Source organism: Solanum verrucosum, unplaced genomic scaffold (genome assembly GCF_900185275.1).
Source record: "Solanum verrucosum unplaced genomic scaffold, falcon-dt-bn FXZP01000015.1, whole genome shotgun sequence".
Taxonomy (NCBI): domain Eukaryota; kingdom Viridiplantae; phylum Streptophyta; class Magnoliopsida; order Solanales; family Solanaceae; genus Solanum; species Solanum verrucosum.
The window spans coordinates 2414071-2440741 of record NW_026020070.1 but is presented as its reverse complement, the minus strand read 5'-3'; positions in this window follow the sequence as shown (position 1 = coordinate 2440741).

Sequence of the window (26671 nt, the reverse complement as noted above, 5' to 3'; positions counted from 1 at the left end):
GGTCGAGTACGCCGTGTTACGTTTAGTGGGTACCCCTGGGTCGTGACACATGTGTGGTCCACATACCCCAACATGTACTTCATTCATGATCTTCTCAGCTTCTTCAGCATCCACACATCTCAACAAGTTCATATCTGGGGTTCATTTATATAAAACTTCCCCGCTCCAAAAGAAACGACTTGCCAGACGTCTAATAGTTCTTTTTTGGCTGTCATTGGCATGATCATGACATTTCCCTATCTGCAAGAAATTCTTAATGTCTAGGTACCATGGTTCACCATCTTATTCTACTTCCATAGTGTTATAATAAGCATGTTGGTCCCGAACTTGAATATCCAAGGGAGTGATACAAGTGTTTCCAGGATATGGAAGCATTGAGGCCAAAGTAGCCAAGGCATCTGTCGATTCATTATGAAACCTGGGGATGTATCTAAACTCGATAGACCTAAACCTCTTTCTAAGATCTTCCACATATTGTTTGTATGGAAGAAGTTTGAGGTCTCGAGTTTTCCATTCGCCTTGAGCTTGCCGAATAAGCAAATCACAATCTCCCAACACAATCAATTCTTGCACACCCAAATTTATTATCATAGTTAGACCCATGATGCAAGCTTAATACTCTGTTGTGTTATTTGTACAAAAGAAACGAAGTTGAGCTGTTGCAGGGTAATGCCCTATGGGTGATATTAGAATTGCCCCAATCCTTGTGCCTTTTGCGATTGCTCAATCAAAGTATAATTGCCAGACCTGATTTTCATCTGGATCTACTTTTTCAACTAAATTAATCTCTTCATCTGGAAAATATGTATCCAATGGTTTATAGTTTCCATCGACTGGATTCTCTGCCAAGTGGTCTGCCAAAGCTTGAGCTTTCATTGCAGTCTGAGTGACATATATAATGTCAAATTTCGTGGGCAAGATTTGCTATTTTGCAAGTTTGCCAGTTGGCATTGGCTTCTGAAATATGTACGTAAAATGGTCCATCCTAGATATGAGGTAAGTTGTGTAGGACAAAAGGTAATGCCTTAACTGTTGAGCTACCCAAGTTAGGGCGCAACATGTCCTTTCCAAGAGTCTGTACTTGACCACGCAACTAGTGAATTTCTTTCTCAAGTAGTAGATAGCATGCTCATTCCTGCCTGTGAAATCGTGTTGACCAAGAACACAACCAAAGGAATTATCAGTCACTGAAAGATATAGAAAGAGAGGCCTTTCAGGTTCAGGTGGGACCAATACGAGAGGGTTGGACAGATACTCCTTGATTTTTTCAAAAGCCTTTTGATAATCCTCCATCCATCTGACAACAACATCCTTTTTTAAAAGTCTGAAAATGGGTTCCCAAGTGGTTGTGAGTTGAGCAATAAACCTACTAATGCAGTTCAACCTTCCAAGTAGACTCATGACTTCAGTCTTATTTTTCGAAGGTGGCAAATCTTGAATGACTTTTATTTTGGAAGGATCCAATTCAGTTCCCCTTCTACTGACAACAAAACCCAGAAACTTTTCAGATGGAACTCCAAATGCACATTTTGATGGATTAAGCTTGAGATCATATCTTCGCACTCTTTCAAAGAATTTTCTTAGATCTTACAGATGGTCAGCTTGTGTTTTAGACTTGATGATTACGTCGTCGACGTATACTTCAATTTCTTTGTGCATCATGTCATGAAGCATGGTGGTCATAGTGTTCATGTAAGTTGCCCCAACATTTTTAAGACCGAATAGAATGACCTTGTAGCAATAGGTCCCCCATGGAGTTGTGAAAGTCATTTTCTCAGCGTCCTCTTCATACATCAAGATTTGATGATACCCCGAATAGCAGTCCACAAAAGATTGAATTTCGTGTTTGGCCCAATTATCAACTAGAATGTGGATATTGGGCAAGGGAAAGTTGTCTTTTGGACTAGCTTTGTTCAAATCCCGATAGTCAACACAAACTCTTGTCTTTCCATCCTTTTTTGGCACATGAACAACATTTGCCAACCAAGTAGTGTAACGAATGACTTGGATCACATTTGTATTTAGTTGTTTCATGATTTCTTCCTTTATTTTTTCAATCACGTCCGGTTTAAATTTTCTTTTTTTCTGTTGGACGGGTGGAAAATCAGGATGAGTGGGAAACTTATGAACCATTAAATCAACACTTAAGCTTGGCATGTCATCATAGGACCAAGCAAACACATCTTTTGTATTCAAACAAACGTTGTATTATGGCATCCCTAATTTCTTGCTTGACATGAAGGCTTATTTTTATTTCTTTGACTTCCTCAGTAATTTCAAATTGATTGCCTTAGTTTCACTAAGATTAGGCTTAGGTTTGTGCTCAAAGAGCAATGGGATCCACAATTTCCTTGTGAATATAGTCCTCAAACCTTTACCAGGTTGATAACCATATTTGAGCATTGTCGTTGCTACCATTGAAGAGGAAGAAGAGAGACATGGTTGGACCATGGGGTCTATTTCTTTGAATCGATCGACAAATACGATCTCAAAAGACTTGTAAACAACGGAAGCACATGCCTCCTTTGCCTCGATGTATGGAATGGATAGATCTCTATAAATAGATAAAGCATCTTCCCCATGCACAATGATTTCCTGATGGTCGTATTCAAACTTAACGACTTGATGCAGAGTTGATGGGACTGCCTGAACCATCTGGATCCATGGCCTTCCTAACAAAAAATTATAAGACGTGTCCATGTCCATTACTTGGAACACAATCATAAAGTCCACCAGTCCAATTGTCATTTTTAACTTGATTTCACCAATGGTATCCTGCCTTGAGCCGTCATAACACACACATTGTTGGGGCAAATTCTGGCATGGTTAATTTTCAAGCTTTAGAGCGTAGAGAGAGGACATATGTCTACCCCTGATCCTCCATCTATAATGACCCTATTTACATAGTGCCCTTCACATTTCACTGTAAGAGGCAAAACTCTATTGTGTCCAGCTCCTTCCGTGGGCAACTCATCATTAGTGAAAGTGATGGTGTTTGACTCAAAGATGCGGTTGGCCATTTTCTCTAACTGATTTACTGTGGTTTCCTTCGATACATGTGCTTCATTGAGAATCTTAATCAACACACGAAAATGTTCTTCTAAGTGCAATAGTAGAGACAACAATGAAATTTGTGCAGGGATTTTCTTCAATTGTTCCACAACAGAGTAATCTGGAACCTTAATCTTTTTTAGAAACTCTTATGCTTCATCCTCAGTAACAACCTTCTTCAGTGGTACTTGGCTATCTTGGGCCATTTTCTCTTTCTTTAACTATTTTGGAGAATAACATCTTCCAGAGCGTGTTAACCCTCTTGCTTTATCAACTTCTTCATCAATCTCTTTTCCTGGGTAAAACACAACAATCTTATTGTAGTTCCAAGGAACAACCTTTGGATTAGTTACAGGGAGCTGCTGGACGAGTTTAACCAAGATAGGGTCTTTCAATTTTGCCGCACAACTTTGGTCCTGTTGTGTTAATAAGAAGCCTTTAGATACGTACAACATCGGCATACCTGATCGAACTTCAAGCCTTTTTGAAACTCCAGGGACACACAAAACTTTGGTATCAAGATTGACACATTCCACACTCAACGATGTTACTGGTTCTAAACTCTTTATTGACTTGTCTTCTTCTCCGATCTTCCTAAACAACTTTACCATTTTGCCAAGGAGTTTGTACTATTGATCATCGTAGATCATACCAACTAAATTGTTTTGAGCTGGAAGTGGGTTATTAGTTACATTGGGAGTGTTTTGATCATCCGTCACAACGAACACTCCATGATCGATTAGCTACTCTGTCTCCCCCTTCAAGGTCCAAAAAATATCAGTGTTGTGTATTGGGGCCCTGAATGATACTCACATATATCATTGGCCTGGAGACCCGGAGCATTTAGATTCAGATGATGTGGTGGGATAGACTTAATCACTCCTATCTTCCTTAACTTTTGAAACAAGCTGGATATGACTCTCCCAATGGAGTGAGTTTCATTTTCTGTCCCTGCTCTTGAGCATAATTTTGCGTAAAAGAAGAGTTGTATGGGACCAGATAGGGTGGTCATTGTGGGTGAAGGTTTCCTTGAGTTGGGCCCCAAAAATAGGGGTGATTGGGAGGATGAAAATATGACTAAGCATTGAAGACCGCATATGGAGATGGAGATACTGAATATTGAGGGACATAAGGGTAGTAATTATAAGGATAACTAGATTGTCCCTGAATTAGAGGGTAATGACAATCAGACATCCTTTGAGCACCCTTTGATGCTAGCGAAGAAACTTACTCTTTCCTTCTACAATTTCCAAAACCGCTTGGACCACCCTGAATGACCTGTGTGGTAGCTTTGATTGCTGCCTGGCTCACGATACTTCCTATTTTGAGACCACTTTCGACCATTTCTCCAATTTTGATTGATGTGTGAAATGTTCTTCCGATTGTGGTTGTTAGGTGGTAGAAGTAATCAGGATCTTGAGTCTCTATGAAGATGTCAACCATTTTTTGTTCATCTAATGGTGGTTTGACCCGGGCTGCTTGTTTCCTCCATTTGATAACATATTCTCTGAAGCTTTTATTTGGCTTCTTTCTCATATTAGAGATTGTATTACGATCTGGCATAATGTCGACATTGTACTGAAATTGTCTAACAAAATCTTGAGCCATATCATCCCAGATGTGCCCGTGGGAGATATCTTGGTCTATGAACCATTCTGAGGCAACTCCAATCAGACTCTCACCAAAGTACACCATGAGTAGTTCCTCTTTACCCCCTACACGCCTAAGTTGATTGCAGTATATCTTGATGTGAGCTAGGGGATCACCGTGCCCGTCATACTTATCAAACTTAGAGGTTTTGAATCCAGGTGGAAGGTGGACATTTGGGAATGTTGAAACCAAGTTTTGACCGACCTATAACCCTTTCGGGAGTGCTATTCGGTTAAGTACGTATTTTTAAAACATATTTCGAGTTTAAAATTGCAATCGATTTTGTCTAAAAATTATATATTACATTATGTAATTATTGTTAAATAAATTATTATATTTATCGATATTTAAACTCAAAATAATTATTTTACTTATTTAGTCAAATGTTTTTAAATTTAGGTGTCTTTAATTTATATGAAAATATTATAATATGTGTAGTATTTTATTAATCGAATGGCATCTCCCTAAGTTTCCCTTAAATCATTTAAATCGCAACCCTTTCTATTCAATTTATTTAGATTATAGCCCTTAGTCATATCCAATTCTATTTCAATTATAGACACCTATCCATTTCAATTTTAACCTATTCAATTCAACTCTTATTTCAATTTTAGCCAATTCATTCCAATTTTCAGATTTTCAATTACAATTAATCTCAACCTTGATTAAATCTCTTCCTCTATTTCTCCTTAGCGTCGCACCTCTCCGTCCATCCTCACCGGCCAATGCAACTGATGAAGCGGCCGCCTGGTTCAGGAGAGCGCCGCCCGGAGCAGCCACTCATCTCCATGAAACTCTCGTTCCTCCTCCCCTCTCCCCGCTGCCTTCTCTTCCCTTTTCTCTCCTCCTCTCATTTCTCCTTTTTACAGCAAGCAACCGAGAACCACCAGTGGCTGGCAAGAGAGATCGTCGGTCGTCTTCTTCTCCCTTCGTTGCCCCTCTCTTTTCCTCTCGCCTCTCTTTCGACGACATCAACAACATAAAAGTAGCAGCCACCAGTGAACGGCAAAGGCAACCACCGGCGAAATCCCAAGTGACCAGTAGCTTTGCTAGAGCAACCAACAATGGCGAGCTCCGGTGAGGACAAGCCATGCGGACAACAGCAGCCATGCGTCGCCTCCGCTTCCATCTTCTCCGGTCAGCAACTGAAAATAACAACAACTCCTACAAAACGAGGCAAGCAAGATGGATTATTAGTCGCAGCTACAACGACCCTGTTTGCCTACTATGATTTCGGTTAGAAGTTTTGATATGACTCACTATTTTTTTGTAAGATCTGTCAGAATATGTTGCTTCTCACCGAATTGCTACTAGTATACTCATTTTTTTGAAAATTGCATAGTTTCATAATTTAGCTAAGTCATTACTCACTTTTGTGATTTAAGTCTGAGCATCTTGTTGTCAATTGATTCATTGTATCCTCTCATTCTCATACATTGACTCTCTCAATTCAAAATAGCTCGGATGAGTTGCTCTTTTTGAGATTAATATGTTCAATATGTTATTGTGAAATATCCATGTCTGCCTGTTATTACTTTGTTAATATGAATACTTGTTCCACTCCGTTAATTGATTCTCGCTCACTACTGTTGTGTATAAGTCTTAAAATTGGTTTATGTGGTGAGTTTTATTTTGAATAGTTGATTTAGAGTCTTAATAATCGTATTACGGTAATTTTAGTGAAATTTAGTATGATAATTAATTCTTATTGTATTACTTAATTTAGATGGTTTGTTACTTAGTTTTAATCTCTAATACCCCAACGACAGTATAGGCTTAATCATGGTGACTAGGAAACCTTCCTTCTCCTGATAGCTTTTATTTATCCTATTTAAATGTAGATCCTCATGATTTGTGTATTATTCCCTCTGTAATTAAGTTAATTTGGCTACTAATGCATATAACTTTGGAATGCGTATCGTCTTCTTTTTTATTTATATGTGTGTAAGCTGTGTAAAGTAAAATGTCATGACTATTCTTACCTTAAATTAATTTAGCCAGATCTTTGCTTAGTTCATCTACGGTAATATCAATGTGTGATTGAGGTTATATGTTTACTTCTTCCCTTTAGCATAATTGATCTCATGCCGTAATTAAAATTTAGACCAGATCTTATTACTTGTTTATATTTGGTAAAGTATGAGGCTGATTTTATACTCCCTTTGTTAAGGAAAATAGTATCTCATTAACTGCCCCCCTAAAATTATTTCTTTTCCTTATTGTTGTGCCCTCTCATCTAGTATATAAACATGCTCTTAACTCTATATTTCTCACGCTTTAGCAATAAGAAAGACACTGGCATAAATAATTTTTTTGTCTTGCATCATTTTATTATGAATAGTGTAGTGTGTTTGACATAAATAAAATGGAAGCATCTGGGTTAGTCTTTATCCTTTTCTATGTATATGTAAGTTCATACTATTTGTTGTTCGCATAGAATTAATTTGTATTGCCAATACATGAAAATTAATGCTATTATATTAGTGGTATGCTCTACCCTTTAGTTTAACAGGGTTTTGAACTTAGAGGTTCAAGATATTGAAGAGTCACCATGGGAGGGAAGCGCTAGACGAGTCGAATTTATTTAATTTGTGTTTTGTATATTATTTAATTTCTATTGTTGTCTTGTAATAATTTGTATAACTCTAACTCTGTTCTATATATAATATATTTGGGGGGGATCGCCTAAAGGGGGAGGGAAATATGTGCTAATTGTTTACTTTTCTTCTGTTTATTTTACTACTTGTGATTGTTGAATATAACTTGTCTATATTGATTATTCATAAAATTGGATGAATAAATTATGTTGTCTCCTAAATAATCGATCTAAAGTCAAGCACTGGTTTGTCTATAACTTTGTCCTATTCAAATCTGAAATCAATAAGCATGTAATCAAATAACTCAACCCCTACTAAATTTGAAAGTGTGTTTATGTGATATTAATAATGCTTTTTTGTGTGTACTTTATCTAAATTTGGTTAATATTTTCAGCATGTTAAGAACTGAAGCAATTTTGTTTTGCATATTTTATGTCCACTGTTACATAAGTTTTGCAACGTAATTATTTTTTGCAACTTAGAATAGATCAATAACTATTGCCAACATGTTATAATTAAATAAAATTAATGCATGATTATTCTCTGCTCTGTTAATGCTTAGATATTTCCCTGCTTGTTTAAGAGTTAAATCAACATGGTAATAATTTAATTAAAATCTGAACCGTTTTAAATGCTTGCTTGCCTCTGTTAATTAAGTAGTTTAAGTAAATCAACATGTTTTAATAACTTAATCATGTCAGTTAATTAATCAAGTTCTAACTAACTTTAGGTTTCTAATAAAATTGTAGCATGTTAATTACTTAGAAATCATGCCTATAAGACTTCATGAATTACATTGATATGTTAATTAGATTTAATAATTGCAGCATGTTAATCATTTGGTTTAATTATCTGACAATATATTAATCACCTAGATATCATGTCTATAGGCTCTTATTATTTTAGAATGTTAAATTTGTTAAAACTGATCTACACAATTAATTTATGCACCATTTTTTTGCATTTTGCATGCTGTCTGGCCGCTTAAAATATTTAACTATTGAATGATAAACTGAACTACTTAAAACTAATGTGCCCTTGATTAACATCTGATCAGTTTGTATAATTATTTACATTGTAATAATTTGTCCTACTACTTAAAATCAGCTAATAATAATCATGTCCTGCATTGTTTTGTTAAAATCTACTATCTTAGATATCTATTACCTTGATAAAATTATGTCTAAGTAACTTCTGCATTAATAAACTGTTTTGCATGGTCATAACAATTTAATGATTCACTTTTAGTATGTTAATTAAAGTCAAATAATCCGCCACTGCTCTAATATATTGCCTACATCTATGATCGCCTTCTGCCACCAGTAAAATAAGTTTCATCACTTTATGGAATATTCGAAAATTAATTACCGTTATGATTGTTTGTATGCGCATACACTTCGTATGAGACTTTTTTACTTTACTTGTTTTTGAGAGCATGTTAATTAAAATCTAGAGGTCAACTTGAGATTTTATGTGTTAAATGTTATCCAATGTGGTTTAGCTTGGTGTCTAAAGGGCCTAAGTAGACAACATAATTTTACTTTTTGTCTAAAACCTCCCTAGTAGTAGTCGAATGTTTTTTGGACATTAAGAGGGGACGCTAGACACCTTTCTAGGAAGGTATGCATGCGGAAGGTGGGGTAGGGGTAGTTAGACCCTGTAATGGAGATGATGAAAATTGATCAAGCTTAAAACGACAAACATTGGTTTTGTCTTTACGAATAATATGCCGAGCCCTGATCTGTAGAAGGGTGTTTGTTTAAGTTTTGGAGTCTCTCTTTCCCTTTTTTATTTTTTTTTATAATTATAACTACTTGGGGTAGTTTAATAAATAAAAATATTTTTCGCCTATCTATTTGTCTATTTTCTACCTTCTCGCTTATTCTCTTAATTTATATCGATATTAATTTTTTACTAGTATTTATCACATAGTAAGCATGCTTAATTAAATACTCCCTCTGTCCCATTTTATGTGGCACCATTTCCTTTTTTATCAGTCCCAGAAAGAATGTCACATTTCCTAATATGGTAAGTATTTAAAGGTACAATTCCTCTTTTACCCTTGTTGGTCCCACTTAATCTTAAAATAATACTCCAATACATTTATGAGGAGAGAGAGAAAAGTGAGTCCACTTTTTAAAGGGCAATTTGGTAAACATTTCAAAGTCTTAATTTATTTCTTAAACTCTGTGCCCGGTCAAATGTTGCCACATAAAATGGGACGGATGGAGTAATAAATAAATAAAGTGACCTTAAGTGCTACTTGTAACCCCCACATAATTCATGAGATACGGTCGGGACCCACCTTTGTGGACCTCGAGAGATGCTTAACACCTTTCCCTTGAAGTAATTAAAACCCTTACCCGATCGCTAGTTCGTTGACCTTTAGTTAGGTTAGATAGGTACCTTAACATGCCTTAATTCGTTAGGTGACAACTCTTCACTCACCCAAATCCAAAAGAGTTGTTAGGTTATGCATCGAAATCCGTTTTTGCAAAAATTGGGACGGGACAAAATGGCGACTCTGCTGGGGACTTTAGGTTCTTACCAATACGTGTTTCATTCTTATGTGGGTTTCCTTTATTTGGTTATTTCATTTCTTGTTTGGTTAATACCATGCTAAATTGTTATTTGTCTTTTCTTGTTTATTGTTTTCCTTATTTATTGTCTATTTTCATATTCCACCCGTTTCCCTTTTCCTTATTTGTTTATTTCCATTTTTCACCCTTTTCCTTTTCCCCTATTAGAGTATTTTCATGCTTAATTCCATATCCCTTTCCTTATTTGTTGGATTTCTTACATGCTTTGATAAACTGACATTCTGCTCATACTTCTCCTTATTGGGATCCTCTTCTTTTTTAAAAAAAAAAAATTATCGTGATATTGTGTCTTTGCACCTCTCACAAATACTTCAATTCTCTTTAAATACCCATTATAGAGAGTCGACATATGCGTGAGAGGCCGTGAAACCACGAGCCTTCTCGTATAAAACCTCTTCAAGTCTGTGTCGAACCAACTCTTAGAAATCTCAATTAGGTCATACATGTTGCATAAGCCCTAGGTGGTTTGACCCTTGGTGTTAAACCACACTATTAGTAGCCACCCTATCGTCTAAAGGGTCCTAACACCCTTTAGACAAATTGCATATTTTTTTGTCAATGTGATCACGATAATTAAATTAAGCCAAAATATGCCAAAATGGAGTTTAGAATTTGTTTGTTGCTTTGTTTGCAGAATTATGACCTTCTCATATTCTGTTAACCCGCAAATGGTCATAGAGGTAAACTACAAACTAAGTGGTGGAATGATATCAAGGAAGACCGTGAGAGAGACATTCGTCATTTGTTGGGCGGTCTTACCTACCTCATTTATGTCATACCTGACCGTCATTTGGTTAAGGCCTTGTTGGAATTTTGGGACCCTGTGAGGATGGTCTTCAAATTTGTTGATTTCGATTTGGTGCCAATTATTGAAGAAATTAGTGGTTTCATCGAGTTGCCATACCATGAGTGTGAAATGATGGTACCCTATTAGCCATCATCAAAGGAGTTTCTAAAATTTCTGGGAATGAAGTCCAATCCAACCATAACTTGTTTAGATGTTGGGTGGATTTCTTTCGTCTTTCTATATTCACGCTTTGGCCAAGAAGATGGTTATTATTCTTTCTATGAAGAATTTGAGTGCTCTATCGAGAGATGGGAAACATATCGCTTGAATGCCTTTGCCATCGCATTATTAGGTTCCTTAGTTTTCCCTAAAGAGAGCGGAAACATCGACACACATTTGGGTTACGTGCTTCAAGATTTAGCTCAAAGTGAGGGTGAACCTAGGAAAACAATAGTGCCCATGATCATGGCAGAAATGATGAGAAATCTGTCGGCATGCGTCAATGGCACAATATTCTTCGAGGGGTGCAACTTCTTACTGCAATTATGGGCTATTCAACACTTCCACAGGCGACTTGACATGGTAGACCTCTTCCTTGGTTATGGAAACAAGATTGATAATTATCCAAGAAGAATGATAGGTTTCAATGCCCTTGTGGGATGCGTAGACTGGTAGATATTTTTGATAGAAATTGACAGCTACCGCATCCAATGGAAGTTCTATTGGCTATCCGCCCCCCGTGCCACAGTGAGAGGTGATGAACGTTATTTCATTCAACTTATTGTCTTAAAGGACGTTCAACCATATGCTCTTCTTCGAGTACTCCACCAATTTGGACAAACTCAAGTGATACCACTCCAATCCAATATAGATCAGTTTAAGTATGACTTTGAATTAGATAATCCACAACATACTGCAAAGATAGGAGCGTGTGGTAACCATTCCTATGGGTGCACGACGGGCTTTCTGTACACTTGAGTACTGCATATCGATCCTAAAAGAGGTTAAGAGCAGAGAATTGAGTGGAGAAGGATACTATGGGCTCACTGATGAAAGATAGAACATATGGGCACGCAACTTGGTGAACCTCGGGCATGAAGTCACTCCATATCCAAGAGGGAAACTGGCGCCAAGCTCTTGGGACCGATATCTTCAAGATTTCAGAATTTAGGATAACTTTCCATGTTACCCCTTTTCCCGTTAGTTTATTTTCAGTTTTCATTTTTGATTATGATGTAATGGTTGGATTCTATAATAAATGAAAGTGGATTTATTTTTTATGAGTCCAAGATTTGGACTCATTTGGGACTTTGTTTATATAGATTTAGTGTCCTCAAATGCTTAATTTGTGTCATAAACTGATGTTAAATCCTTGAATTTCAGGTACATGGATTAAGGAACAAAGCAAGGACACTAACTAGCAAAAAGGAATAAAACAAACTGAAGAAATGAAGAAAGGAAGGCCTGATGATCGCCAAGAGCACTTGGCGAATCGTCGAGTAGCTAGTTTGACCGCCTAAAGTTCCAGTGTGCCAACCCTGAGGGAAGAAACCAAGTGGCGACAGAAATGAGCAGTCAGCGAATCGCCGAGCAGTTCTGCAAAGTAGTGATAGATCGCCCAAAGTTACAGAACTCAAGGATGATGAATGCAAAGGTGAAAAGTCAATGGAGGAGATCAAAGGGTGGCTCGCCGAGTGGTTCGGCGAGCCCGACTTACTTCGCCAAACGGCCATTAATTCATGGCTTATTTTTGGAGACTATAAATTATACTTTGAACATTTTACTTCAATATCTTTTAGTAGCTTGATACATTTGGATGAGACAATTTTAGCTTAGAACACTTTTCTCTCTAGTTTTTCTTGGTTTTAAAGAATTTTAGAGGTTCAATTTGGAGAATTTGGAAGTGGGTTTCGTAGATTCGACAAATTGAAGCATTGTAAGGACTAAATCACTCGTACCCAGTTGATGGATAATCAATTCGGTAACTATTTTTACCTTTTTATAATGTTTAGCTAAAACCCCAACTCTTGGGGTGTGATCATATGATTATGGGTTGATTTGGTTTATGGGTATTCTTAATTATTAGTTTAAATGCTATTTAGAAATGAGTTCAATCATTAATTGTGGTTTAATCTATGAATTGTAATTACAAATGCAATTCTATCTTTGTGTTCTTGGCTTGCTCAAGAGAGAGGTTTTAGAACTAAGCTTAATGATTAGTGATTTGTGGGTTGGGTTGAGTTGGGTTTAGCTCGAAAGAGTAAATCATAAATCCAATCCCACCCATAGAGCTTGAAATAGTAGATGAATTAGGGTGTGGGCTGCTCTTCATTTGCATGCTTGTTGATGTTTGAAAGAAATCACTTGATTTAGGGTAGTTGTTCGAGAGAAAACTATCTCCCTTAAAGACTAGCCTACTCACTTGTCATTAGCTATTTACTAGTAATTGCAATTACCCATATGCCTATATTTGGCTATAATCGATCACATCCCAAGAATCTTTCTCCTAATTGTTATTTCGTAGTTTTTGTGGCTTTTTTTTAGTTGATAATTGAATACCAAAACCCCCATCTGACTTTCATGGCACCCCTTTAACTTGATTAATGTTCTTTACGATAATTTCTATTCCTATGGCTGATTAGACCACGTTTTCACTTCCTAATTAAATTTAAAACACGTTCTGCTCCCTGTGGAATTCGACCACAACTCACTTAGTTAGGTTTTATGTAACACCCCGACTTTTCAAAACGTCTAAATTAACTCGTATCTTCGTGGAAAGACAAGGAGGGTGAGTAATAAATTAAGAATGATGTGGTATATCCTATTTTAAGTGTTCAAGTGTTGCATCTCAAGTTTTGAAGTTAGGTAAGTGGCAAAATAAAAGTTGGCGGAAGTTATCGTAAGTTCCTTCTTAAAGATTTCTCTGAAATTTGGGTCAAATGTCTTAGAGGTTTTCTCCCAATCTATAAAAATTTATGTGGCCCACAAACTATTGAATCGAAGGTCTACGAGTCTAGTTTCCAACGCATCAAACCGTTCATTCATACGACTTCAGAATAGAGAGATATTCGCATTTTCGTAGGACTGCGCAAGCAGGCACGTGAGGTGGGGCCCTAGGTCGGTGGAAAGTTGTATATATCTTCTTCTTCGAGTTTTTTCTTCATTTTAAGCTAAATATACAGAGAAAACATAGAAACCCATTTTTAGGATCAAGTGAAATATAGATTTTCTCGACGTAAGTCCTTGACGAAAGTTGTTCTACGCGTTGGGCTCAACATCGTGGTATAATTTGTTTTATCGATTGCGTAGCATATCACATTTTAGTGTTGGGACAGCAGGGGTTTGAATATATTTGAGGGTTTTGAGGTGAATTACGAACCTAAGATCGAGGTGAGACCCTTCTTTCATCGACTCTAGCTTTTATAAGCAGCAAATAGCAATTTGCGACGGAAATACATATTTTTTATTGTATTGTCATGGTATCTTTTATTTTGTGTGTTGATTATGGTCCTACCTTGTTGTAGTATCGAGGGAATTATGAGTTAAAGTCTTTAGGCCACGTGAATTTAGCGAAAAAGGTATGTTAAGGTTATTCTCTTTCTATGGCATGTTTCCTTAAAGCTTAGGAGCAATGTAATTGAGTTTTTATCGTTGTTATACTTATAGCTATTATTGTTGATTGTTGATTGTTGGTTGCTCGAGTGCGTATAATCCTCTCTTATCGAGATTCTTATTCAGTAGTAACATTCGTATGTTGGACACGACTTAGAGGCTATATGTATAGGCTACCTATAACTAAATTGCTCACTTTTAGCTGTTGGATTGTTATTGTTGCCTTTAGGCTATTGTTGTTAGCTGCAGGAATGTGATCTATGCCTAGCAGGGTTATGTTCTGCCTGCAGGGCTATATGGATGCCTAAAAGGGCTATGAGTTGCCTACGGGGCTATCTTGATGCCTAGAAGGGCTATGAGTTGCCTACAAGGATATATATTGACGCCTAAGAAGGTTATGTGCTTCCTACAGGGCCATGTTGTTGCCTAAGAGGGCTATGAGTTGTCTATAAGATATGTTGATGCCTAAGAGGGCTATGTGACTGCCTGCGGGGCTAGGGGACTACCGATAGGGGTATACAGGTTGATTGGCACCTTTCGGGCTTATGGGGGCTTGAGTAGGTGGTCTTGTGTGCTGTTTGTACCTACCGAGCTTATGGGGGCTTGGTTAGGTTGTTGTTTTATTATTTTTGATAAATTTAGATTTAGAAGCAGGTCAGTACAATTATCTTATCCTTAATTTAATTATCAGATTATTCCAGTATATCAGGATACCTCATCATAGTCTATTGCCTTTCATACTCTGTACATTATTTTGTACTGACGCCCCATTGCCTTGGGGGCGCTGCATTCATGCATGCAGGTCCTGACAGATGACCGAGTAGACCTCCATATCAGCAGGATTGACTTTTATCCGATTGGTCAGCCCCTTTCCTCCGGAGCTGCCAGAGTTAGGAGGTTTGTTACCTTTTGTTGTATATATTCTCATGGGTAGGCTGGGGCCCTGTCCCACCAATCTTTACTACTCTTAGAGGCTTGCAGACTAGTGTGTGGGGTTTATAGCTACGTTATGGCCATGCTGGCCTATGTTGTTGGTTTGCTAAAGCTTGTGAGTTGTTTGATGTATTGTACTGATATATACCTGTTTTTAGTTTTGGTATAGATATCATGGTGGCCTCGACGGCCCAATCAGGACTTCTGTGCTAGTTGGATATTTCTTTATATGAACTCTTGGGAGTAGCTGGTTCTTTTGTAGATCTCTTGACAGGGGCCTTGCCTGCCGAGGGCTTAGTTTTAAGGCGAGATATACTTGTTTGTTTTCTTAATTGCATGTGACTGCCATGCGCTAGTAGCAAATGGTTCAGCAGGGTCGACTCGGGCTTGAGTTTTGGCTTTAGGAGTCAGTTGCGCCGCTTGAGTTTGGGGCGTGACATTTTATATCTATTTACAATCGTTGAAACCTAGAATTGGATGAGGTGTGCTTGAAATGTTAAATCAAAATGGCGTCGCTGCCGGAGAGTGGTATTGTTTGAATATCTTTTGGTGAAGTTGAATTGTGTTCTTTTTTTGTTATAGTTGAATCTACTTATTTTTGTTTTTGGTTGTGTTTCTTGCGTTAAAACAGAGGAGGAGATGTGCGTTAACGGAAGTAATGGTAGCCAAGTGGGCCACCAAGATGATGTCGGAAACCTCAATGATGTCAATGACCTAAACATCAATGACCCAGTCCAAATGTGTGGTGTTGGGGCCAATCGTTTGCCTTCAGCTGAAGGAAACACTGTTTTTCACATCATAAGCACCATTTTTTAGCTCCTACAATTGAAGGGTTTATTTGGGGAGCTAGCTCATGAGGATCCCCATGAGCATATCAGAAATTTTGTTGATGTCTATGGACTATTCTCATTCAAGAACATATCACAAGAATCGGTCCGGTTGAGGTTGTTTCCATTTTCTATAATGGGCGTGGCGAGCAAATGGTTGGCTGAGTTGCCAAGAGACTATCACATCTTGGATGGGGATGATCACAATGTTCCAAGTGAATTTTTTCCCTCTATCAAAGATGATGACTCTTAGGGATAGTTGATTGAATAATGCTATCAAAGACACTTCATCTAATTCTAAGTGTCAACGATCGTTAATCAGTATATAACCCAACTAAATAAGTTGGGGTCGAATCCCACAGGGAGTGGTACATGTATAAGATTCAATTGGGAAGTATGAACATGTTTAAATCAGTCATAGGAATAAAAGTTATCGAATAAAAGATCATTCAAATCAGGGGGTGACACGAATGTCAAATGGGGGTTTTGGTTTTGATTATCAACTACAAACAATGGTAAACAATAAAACTTAACAAATAATGAGACGGGTTCTTAGGATGTGATTCTGATTATAGGCTAATACAGACAAATGGGTAATGATACGCTCAAATTACACCCCCTTATAGAAGTATAGGCGATCGTTATCAATTAAAGAACCCAACTTGTAGGTTCGAGTCGATCCCACGAGGAAAATGGTTTAGACTTTACTTTAACCAACAATTATATTCAATTAGTCAAATTACTTCCAGAAACAGGTAATTAAAAGGGGGGGTTTTGTTTGTGTGAAACAAATGGTAAGAATTTAATAAGTACTCAGTGATCAAAACTCAAATTTTGGTTGCTATCAAGATGAGAGAAATAACTACGGTATATGTGTTCCCCACAAGCTCATAACGCATTAATCCTAGTAATAGCAATCCTTTCCTAGTGTACTACATGCAAGGTGATAAGTTACGTATCTATAAATCCTTGGTCCGGCATCTAGAGAATTTCACCCCGCACCTTGGTCCGGCTACGTGTGTATAATTTACTAACCCTTACATCTACCTCATATTAGACATCATAATCGATGTTTAGCTTCGTTATTACTTCGCACCAATCGACACTAGCCTATTAGATAGTATCACACTAAATCTATGTTGATAATTCTTTTCTCGTTAATTACCTCCTTGGTCCGGCAAGTAGTAACAAGGCGAGTTCTAACGTTGGCCACCGTTAAAAAGACTTCTAAACGAAAGAATTATCAATGCATGCAAAACACTATTCAAGATTTTCTTATTTACTATTCATACTTTGTTAATCGCTCATGGTTCCCACAACCCTAATTGTGGATTTAGTTACTCATATTAGCAAGAACACAATTCATAGTTTTAGATGAATAAATCATGAACTTACGTAAAGAGAATAATAAACCCAGGAATTCAACTTGAATTGCAAAGCCCAAAATCTTCAAAACGAACTTAGGAAATCAATAATTGCTAGGTTTTCGAATTAATCTCCCCAGTCACAAAGTAAAACTAGAATTATAATGTCTAACCCCCAAAAATGAGGTTTACATTCCCTATTTATAGAAAAAAATCCTAAATTAAAAGGGAAACAAATTAAGGAAAGTTTGTTCAGGCACGCGTCTTCATTCCACGAGACTGACTTACGGACCGTCAATGGATCTACGGTCCGTAAGTCCCTTCCGTCAGCCAGGACTTAGAAAATATTTTGGCTTCCAAAATTCAGCTTCTCTGAAGCAAACGACAGACTTGCAGTACAGACCGTAGATCGATCTACGGTCCGTCAATCCCCTCCGTAGCTCCACACTTGGAATCTTCAAAAATCAGGTACTGGAAACCTCGCAGTATCAATCTACGGATCAACAGTACGGTCCGTAGATCAATCTACGGACCGTCAATGGCCACCGTGGTTCCACCCTTGGTTAGATTTCCCTATTTGTCTTCCATACCTTGCCTGCTGATCTACGGTCATCACCTACGGACCGTCAATGGACCTACGGTCCGTAGATCATCTCCGTGAATGCCCTTTTTCTGCTTTTCTTTTAGCTCTCTCTACACTTCCGCGACTGAACATCTTTCCTACAAAATATGATAAAAACACATAAAAACCAATACAAAAAGTCCCTAGACACACACAACTTGTAAGTGAAATGTATTAGAAATACTGTAAACTCACGGTATATTAGGTAATTACAACTATTAGCAAATAGCTAGATGTTAGTGAGTAAGCTAAGCTATAGAGGAGATAAACCTTCTCTCAAGCAATTTACCCCAAGTCAAGTTGATTTCTCTGGAACATCAACAAGCATGCAAAATACAAGCAGCCCACACCTTAGTCCATTCACTCTCTCAAGCTGAATGTGAGGGATTGGGTTTAGGATTAACTCTCTCGAGCTGAACCTAGGTCAACCTAATACCCACTGACCATTAATCAAAAACCTTAGTTCTAAAACCTCTCTCTCGAGCAAGCCAAGAACACAAAGTTAGAACTGCATTTGTAACTACAATTCTTAAATTAAACCGCAATTAATGATTACACTCAGTTCTAAATAGCATTTAAACTAACAATTAGCATTACCCATTAACAAAATCAGCCCATAATCACATAATCACACCCCAAGAAATGGGGTTTTAACTAGACCTCATAAAATGGTAAAAACCGTTACCAAATTGATTATCCATCAACTAGCTAAGAGTAGATTCGTTCTTACAATGCTCCAATTTGAAGAATCTCAAAGACCCACTTCCAATTTCTCAAAAGTGAAAAACTACAATTCTTCAAAGCTTAGGAAAACTAGAGAAAACTTGTCTCACAGTTCAAAACTCAAAAATAGATTAGCTAAGATAGGAATTGGATCCTAAACTAAATGTTCAAAAATGTATTTATAGTCGCCAAAGATGTGATGCGAAGAGTCACTCGGTGAAGTAAGTCGGGCTCGCCGAACCACTCGGCGAGCCGCCCTTTGGCCACTTTCATCACCCTTCTGTCTTAGTATTCAGCATCCTCAAGGTTCTGTAACTTTGGGCAATCTAATACTGCATCGCGGAACTACTCGGTGATCCACCGACTGCTCTTATCTTTTGACGACTTGTTTTCTTCCCTCAAGGCTTGGCACACTGGAACTTTAGGCGGTCTGATTAGACACTCGGTGATACGCCTAGTGCTCTTGGCGATCGTCAGGCTCGCCCTTCTTCATTTCTTCAGCTTGTTTGTTCCTTTTTTCAGGTTAGTGTTCGTGCTTTGTTCGTCAATTCATATACCTGGAAATCAAGGGTTTTACATCAGTTATTGGCACAAAATGAGCATTTGTGGACACTACTTCTATATAAACAAAGACCCAAATTAGTCCAAATCTCGGACTCATCAACACCCCAACTTAAACTTTTGTTTGGTCTCATGTAAAACTTAAGTTCAGCAGTTCAAAAAGGATATCTCAAACAGTGCTAAACAAGACTCAATCATGAATGCACACAACAAGACTCAACTTACTCATGCAAGGATCAATTGTGCACTCAAAGATTCAAGTTGTGACACACCATTACTAAAAACTCTCAAGTTTACAATACTTGCTTCAAATGTAAGTTCAAGCTCAACAAAGGTACTCAAATGCCCACACAACAAGAATGATTCCATATTCACACACAATTGTTCAACAAATTATAGCTTCAGAATCATATACAACTCTCACACTCACAAAGATGAACACATGCATGACTTCACCCATATGTTTGCCCTTATTTTTTAATCAACATTCATTTCAGCTCACACAAGATCAAAAAGGTCTTTTCAATGCTTGTAACGGGGCTAAGTGTAAAGGTATGATCATTTAGGCTCAGTGGCTCCTATCCTTATGATATGTAGTATGGACATCATCTTTTGTTTTCTTCCTTTTCTTCAGCATTGTCACTCATTCTCAAGATTCACCACATTATACACTTCCATGGAATACCGGACACCCCATTTCTTTTGCAACTCTCACAACCTTATTTCACAACTTTTCCGTTCTTTTTCTCTGTCATTCTTCTTTTTCTTTTCTCTTTTTTTTGTATGGAGGGGTTTTATCTTTTTCAAAACCGTGGATAAGGGGGACTTCTTTGCACTTCTTGATTTACCTTCTCTTTTCACCACACCCCCAACTTAGGTTTTTGGCTTAAGTTGGATATTCAAACACACCACACTTCATGAGAATTAATGGTAAATGGATAAAGAGGGACTACAATTTCATCAAGTTTCTTCCAAGAAAAGGATAACGCTAAAAAAGGGTTCAAGAAAAGTTCACACACTCACAAGGTTGGCCACAAAAGAGGTATATTGTCACATTGTTTCACTCTTCAAAATTATTGCCAAAGATCATTTCAAGAGCTTGCATCACTTAGTCAACCGGACCAATGAGGCAAATTCTAGGTGTCATCACACAGGGTTCACAGTAAGCTCATCACAGAAGGCATTAGCACCAATATCAAACAAGACTCCACACTTTCGCTAGTGTGCAATGTTCATCACCAGAGACTTATTCGATAATCGGCTAGTTACAACGAGATGCATAAAGTTCACACATTGTCTATGCAACTTCATTTGGCCTCATCGTAGCCACGCATTCATTTTTATTTGATTACGAGCACTATTCAAGTCATCGATATTGATCATGACCGATACTCAAATTTGCACAAGAACAGCCACAATCAAACACATGAGGTGGCAAAATTTTTAGCAAGGGTCAAAAACCATTTACATTCAAAACAAGGAGCCATAAAGCTCAAACATCCACAACACAATTTAAACACTTTACCCAAAAAAATATACATAGAATAGTCACAAGAGGTAGGTATGGAAATACCTCACCCTACCACAAATAAAAAGACAGTTGTCCTCAAATGCAACAAAATATTAATAACAAGTCAATAAAAATGACAGATAGGGAAGTAAAGACGATGTCCTATCTACACAGTCGCTCCATCTGTCGGGGCATCAGTGTCCGGTGTAGCACTTTGATCCTGAGCATCAGTGCCTAAGGTAGCAGCAACACTAGATCCAGCCACGGTGGTGTCTGCCAACGAAATTTGCATGGCTGAATCTACCATAGCCTCCTCGATCTCCGTAAGGCCCTCATAGGTAGCCTCCCCATTGACACCAAGATGCTCTTCATCAGTCTCAGCCTCATACTCAGCAACAGCCACCTCCTTAACTTGAACCTCATCTCCGGTGGTAGCCGGAGGCACATCCGTATCAGCTGGCATGTCGGGGATCTCCATAGTCTCAAAAATCATGGACATATCTGTGGACTTCAGCTGGTCTACATCCTTACTCATCTCAATAATTGCGGCCTTTAGGGTCGTCACCTTATCACTGGCCCCATGGCCTCACTCATACGCCGCTATCTTTGCCGCAAGGGCGTCAATAGACGCACTAAGGAGAGTCACAATAGCATTAGGTCCATCTATATCATCCTAATAAATGTGGCCTCAAGCCTGGAGGCACGCCTATCCGTTGAATGGGCTAGCTTCCCCATCCGTAGTAATGCAACCTGGGTGAGTGTGGATCGAGGAGCAGCAGCACCACTGGCAGACCTAGGAGGCATGGGAGTTGTAGAGAGGCTAGGAGTGACAGAAGGAACATCACTAGATATACCTGAAGGCCTAGGGGCCGGAGTAGGATACACTGCCTCTGCAGGTAATGTATCAGTATCAACAACCGGGAAGGTGTCCACCGGGGTTGCCTTATTCTTTTCGGCTTTATCCTTTAGATACTCAATTTCAAACCGCCAGATGTTGGTATAATATATGGGAATCCCTTCCACGTCCTTCTTCGCATGAAAAGGCACTTGGGTTCGTCTGCACAGCTCGGTGATCAACACCAAAAAAAGGTAGATAGGTTTGGCGCTGCCTAGCCCTCATGGTCATCTCTTGGTCAACAATCATACCCAAGTTGAGACTGCTCTCGTCAATAATGCAACCAAGATAGGCTGCCTTCGTGTGGCGGAGAATACACTCATTCTGGGATGGCATGATAGTGCTTCTGATAAATCCAAACCAGTACCTCGCTGCTACATTGAGGTCCTTCTTCTCTAGTGGAGCTCCTGCCTCCAACCACCGAGGAGTGCCATCATATATCATAGAGGCCTACCACTTTTTTTGAGTCTCCAATGACTTTGTCTTAATCATGTATTGATAGTCATCTGAGATGTTGCTGGTGCACTCCAAAACTGCATTGATGTCATCACTGTCACATTTTACCTTCTTGCCCCTGACAACCACATAGTCAACTGATTTGAAAGTTGCAAACTTTCTCTTTCCTTGAGGTATTAGAGACTCGTAGGCAATGTAAAACTCCTGGACCCAATTGGGAATGTAAAGGCCACAGAGTTTTGTGAAGATCTAAAATTTATGGGATCTCAAGGTGCGATAGATTTTTGGAAAACTGTCTATCACTCCATCTGTAGACGGTCTCCTCTTCAATGATGGTCCTCAATCCCTCAGTCTTCAGTCTGTTCATAGACCAGGGAGGAGGACCTTGTACAGGTGGTGCCGAGACCACATCCTCATCTGGTATGGGAGGAGGAGTATGGGTCTCAAGCACTCTGATCCTAGACGGATCATGCATCCTCTTAGATCAGAGGTCATCTTTCCTGGCCAATAGTAGTTCATCATCCTCAGGCTAAGAGATGCCAGCCTGAGGGTCCTGGTGCTCACCTTCACTCTCAGAAGTGGTGAGGTGAGTGGCGTATATTCTGTCACTGTCGGAGCTGACTTCCGTTGACGCAGGAGCAGATGCCTTACCTTTCCCTTTTCCCTTCCCACTTGTGGTAGGAAGTTTTGTTGCCTTTGCCCGGGATGCAGTTGCATCCTCATCTATGGTAAATCCATCTGCCCTCTTACGGGGAGGCTTGTCTCGACCTGCTACTTTTGTTCTAGCCATATTTGCAAAAACATCATAATATGTTAGAGACAGTTCAAGAAAAGTAGAAAAAAAAGCTACAGAAAGCCTCGCCGAACCGATCGGCGAGCTAGATCGGGATCATCAAAAGGATTGGCTCAAAAATTGCCTAGAAAAATGGCATGTTGGCAATGGGAAAGGCCTTTTAGTGAATCACCGACATCATTCGGTGAGCACAGATTAGCCCGCCGAAAATCACAGTGAGTTTTAGGGGTTAGGGGCGCAGAAAGGGCGATCAAAGAGACTTTTGGTGAGTCGCTGAGTGCACTCTGGCCCACAGCCCCCGAACACAAAATCAAATCACACACATTCTCAATTAAGCCCAAGCCCATTAGACCCATGCCACCGGGGTACTCAGAATTCTCCCGGTTTGGCCAAAATTGGCCATTTGATGACTTTTGCCTTTAAGAATGACATCAAATGCTCCATCATTAGTCAAAGCACCTCATTTTGCACAATTTGGGTTACTCATACTTCACCCGACTAGACTCAACACCAATTAAGCACAACCCACAAGATTACGATGGATTTTAAAGAATGAAATTTGGGAAATCAACCACATAGGCAATTAAGGCATGATATCGAATTTAAAACAGGCACACAAGCACACTTATACGAATTCATAGAGGCCCAACACACATCAACACAATTCATAACAAAGCATTTGATTTCAACTGTTATTTACAAGTTTTGGGGTTCGGAAAAACCAACCTTTAATGTCGAATTATGATTTGAGATGCTAGGCAGCAAAGATTTCCAACTCTGAACACAAGATTGACCAATAAAAAGCAAGAGAATGAAAAAATATAGGAAATTGAAATGCAAGTGAGATTGTATGAAGTTGAAATATGAGGGAATGTGAATGAGTTTGAAACTTTAAACCTTTGGCCTTTTAAAACCGTTAAGTTCGCTCCCTTCCGGCGATGTTATTTTTCCTCGCAAACCACTTGGCGACACGCAGAGTGGTTACTTACCTAGCCAAGTTTTACAGGACCTCCATTCAACTTGGGGGTCCAAACGGCGGACAAAGTCGGGCTCACCGATCTCTTCGATAAGTCGCCGACTGGAATTTTGGCTCGCCAAACTGCATATTTCAAACACATTCCACTTTTTTACCTGCACCATCAACACACGATTATTCCAAAAACAACTATAAAGCAATAAAACTTGGGTTGCCTCCCAAGCAGCCCCTTAGTTAGTGTCGTGACACGACGCAAGTCCCTACTCAAACTTCATTCTTGAAGTTGGCCATGGTATCACTAGGCAATCCCCTTGTTGTCTCGAGTTTAAATGAGAATAAATTTGACCCATTTGGGTCTCCAACTACTTGATAGAGACGGAATGAGAGGTCATCGTCTGGTTAAGGTCGATACATCTTCATTCATCTCCTTCAAAATTTTATCGGACCCTTCAACCTTGTTGAGAATACGAGAAAGCATATCCTCAGCCCAGCCACCCTCAGAATCTTTGGGCTTTTGACGCTCGTGGGGAGGAACATACCTATCATTTTCCCCATCTTTTTCCTTCCAAGTGGGGTTGTGATCCCTCCACTCTCTATCACGATATTTCCAGCTCTCATCCCTGTTCCAACCTTGGTTACCACCTTGCCTTGGGTAGTTTGCACGATAACCACCTCCTTGGTTGGCTAAGAAGTTTACTTCCTCGCTTTACATCGCTTCAAACTTGGCTTCTTCAGGGTTCACACCACCAACACCATAGCATTTACACTCCTAGTACCAGCACACATGACGTCCTTGGCCAAAATGTTTAGTTGAGTCATCATCTTTGCCATGTTCTGGTCCCTCTCTTGATCATTTTCAATCTGTTCTTTGGTCAATTTAAAAGTGAGAGGGGAGACCTGATCTTCGCAGGTGTACCATGCTCGATTAATCTTGGTCATGCCATCCAAAAGTTGGGCATTGTAGCACCAACTTCTTAAATATTAGCCAAATCTCATGGATTGGATCACCCTCCAAACGCTTGAAGCTTTGGATGTTGTCCCGAAGAGTCATCATCTTCAAAGGGGGAAAGAATTGCACTTGAAATACGGTAATAAGCTCTTCCCACAAATGATAGGATCTCTTGGCAACTCAACCAACCACTTGCACGCTTCTCCCATTAGAGAAAATGGGAAAAACCTCAGTCGGACCGACTCTTGAGATATGTTCTTAAAAGAGAACGGCCCACAAACATCAACAAAGTTCCTTATGTGCTCATGGGGATCCTCATGAGCCAACCCACCAAACAACTCTTTCAATTGCAAGAGCTGCAATATGGTGCTTACTTCTCATTCAACTTTCACACTTTCACCTGCGCAATCAACACACCATTATTTCGTCAAAGTAACTTAAAGCAATAAAAAAGGTTATGGGTTGCCTCCCAAACAACGCCTTATTTAACGTCGTGGCATGACGCAAGTTCTCACTCAAGTTCCATTAGTGAGGTTGGCCTCATTTTTATGAGGCCACCCCTCTTTTGGTGCTGGGTAGAGAAAAGATAGCACTTGGTCCATTTGGTACCCATAGTTACCATTCATGCTCATCTTTCTTGTTTCAATATACAAACAAGCAAAACAAAACTAAAAATAGATTTAGTAACACTACTCCCCGGCAGCGACGCCATATTGATGCTTATCGTAACCAACGACACTAACCTACGGTTTGAGTGTCTACGATCGTCAATAATATAGTAACCCAACCAAGGGTTGGGGTCGTGTCCCAAGGGAGTGGTAGTAAAAATAGTAGTTAGGCTAGAATTTTGTTCTAGTTAGCTGTAGTTTGAGAAATTATCGAATAGAAACAAAGTAAATTCAAGTGGGTGACACCAAAGTGTCAAATATCCATGGGGGTTTGTCACAAGTATAGTTAAAACAACAAAAATAAAGAGAAAATTCAAGTATGGGGAGAAGTTCTTGGGGTGTGACCACAATATATTTTGAAATAAATCGTTGGGTACATGCTTTCGGTAGGAAATTTGCAAGACAATAGTGACTAGGCTAAGCTTTAGTAGGAAATAAGTTCCCTCTCGGGCAACTTACCCCGTTTCAAATGGGTTCCTCTCGGACACCCATTTGCCGCATGAAGGCCAACCTATGCCTTACCCCACTCACTCTCTCGAGCTGAGTGTTAGGATATGGGACTAGGGTTCACCCTCTCGGGTTGAACCTCATGTCGACCCACTCCTTAGGCCATCAGTCTAGCGGTCTTGGTTTTGCGACCTCTCTCTCTCGAGCAAGCTGAAAACACATGGGTGGTTTTGTATTTGCAACTACAAACCCATTAAATTAAACCACAACCACTAGGTGAAATCACCATTAAAATACATCTAACCTATCAGCAAGCAAGACCCAACAATAATATCAATACATATTTGCTAAATCACACCCCAAGAATGGGGTTTTTAGCCACACATCAAGAAATAACAAATTACACCTAAAATGATAATGAAATCAAATGGGTATAAGAGATTAAACCTTGATTTAAGCAAAGGAAGAAGAATGGAGAAGACCCACTTCCAACTTGGGGAAGATAAACTCCTTCTTTCTTCAAGTCTTCCAAAACCCTCTCCAAACTTGAGAGAAAATACAAGAAAGATAATATTCTAAAGTAAAAATTACAATAATGTTCGGACCCCTTAAAAATAATAACTAAGGCTAGTATTTATAGTATGAAAATT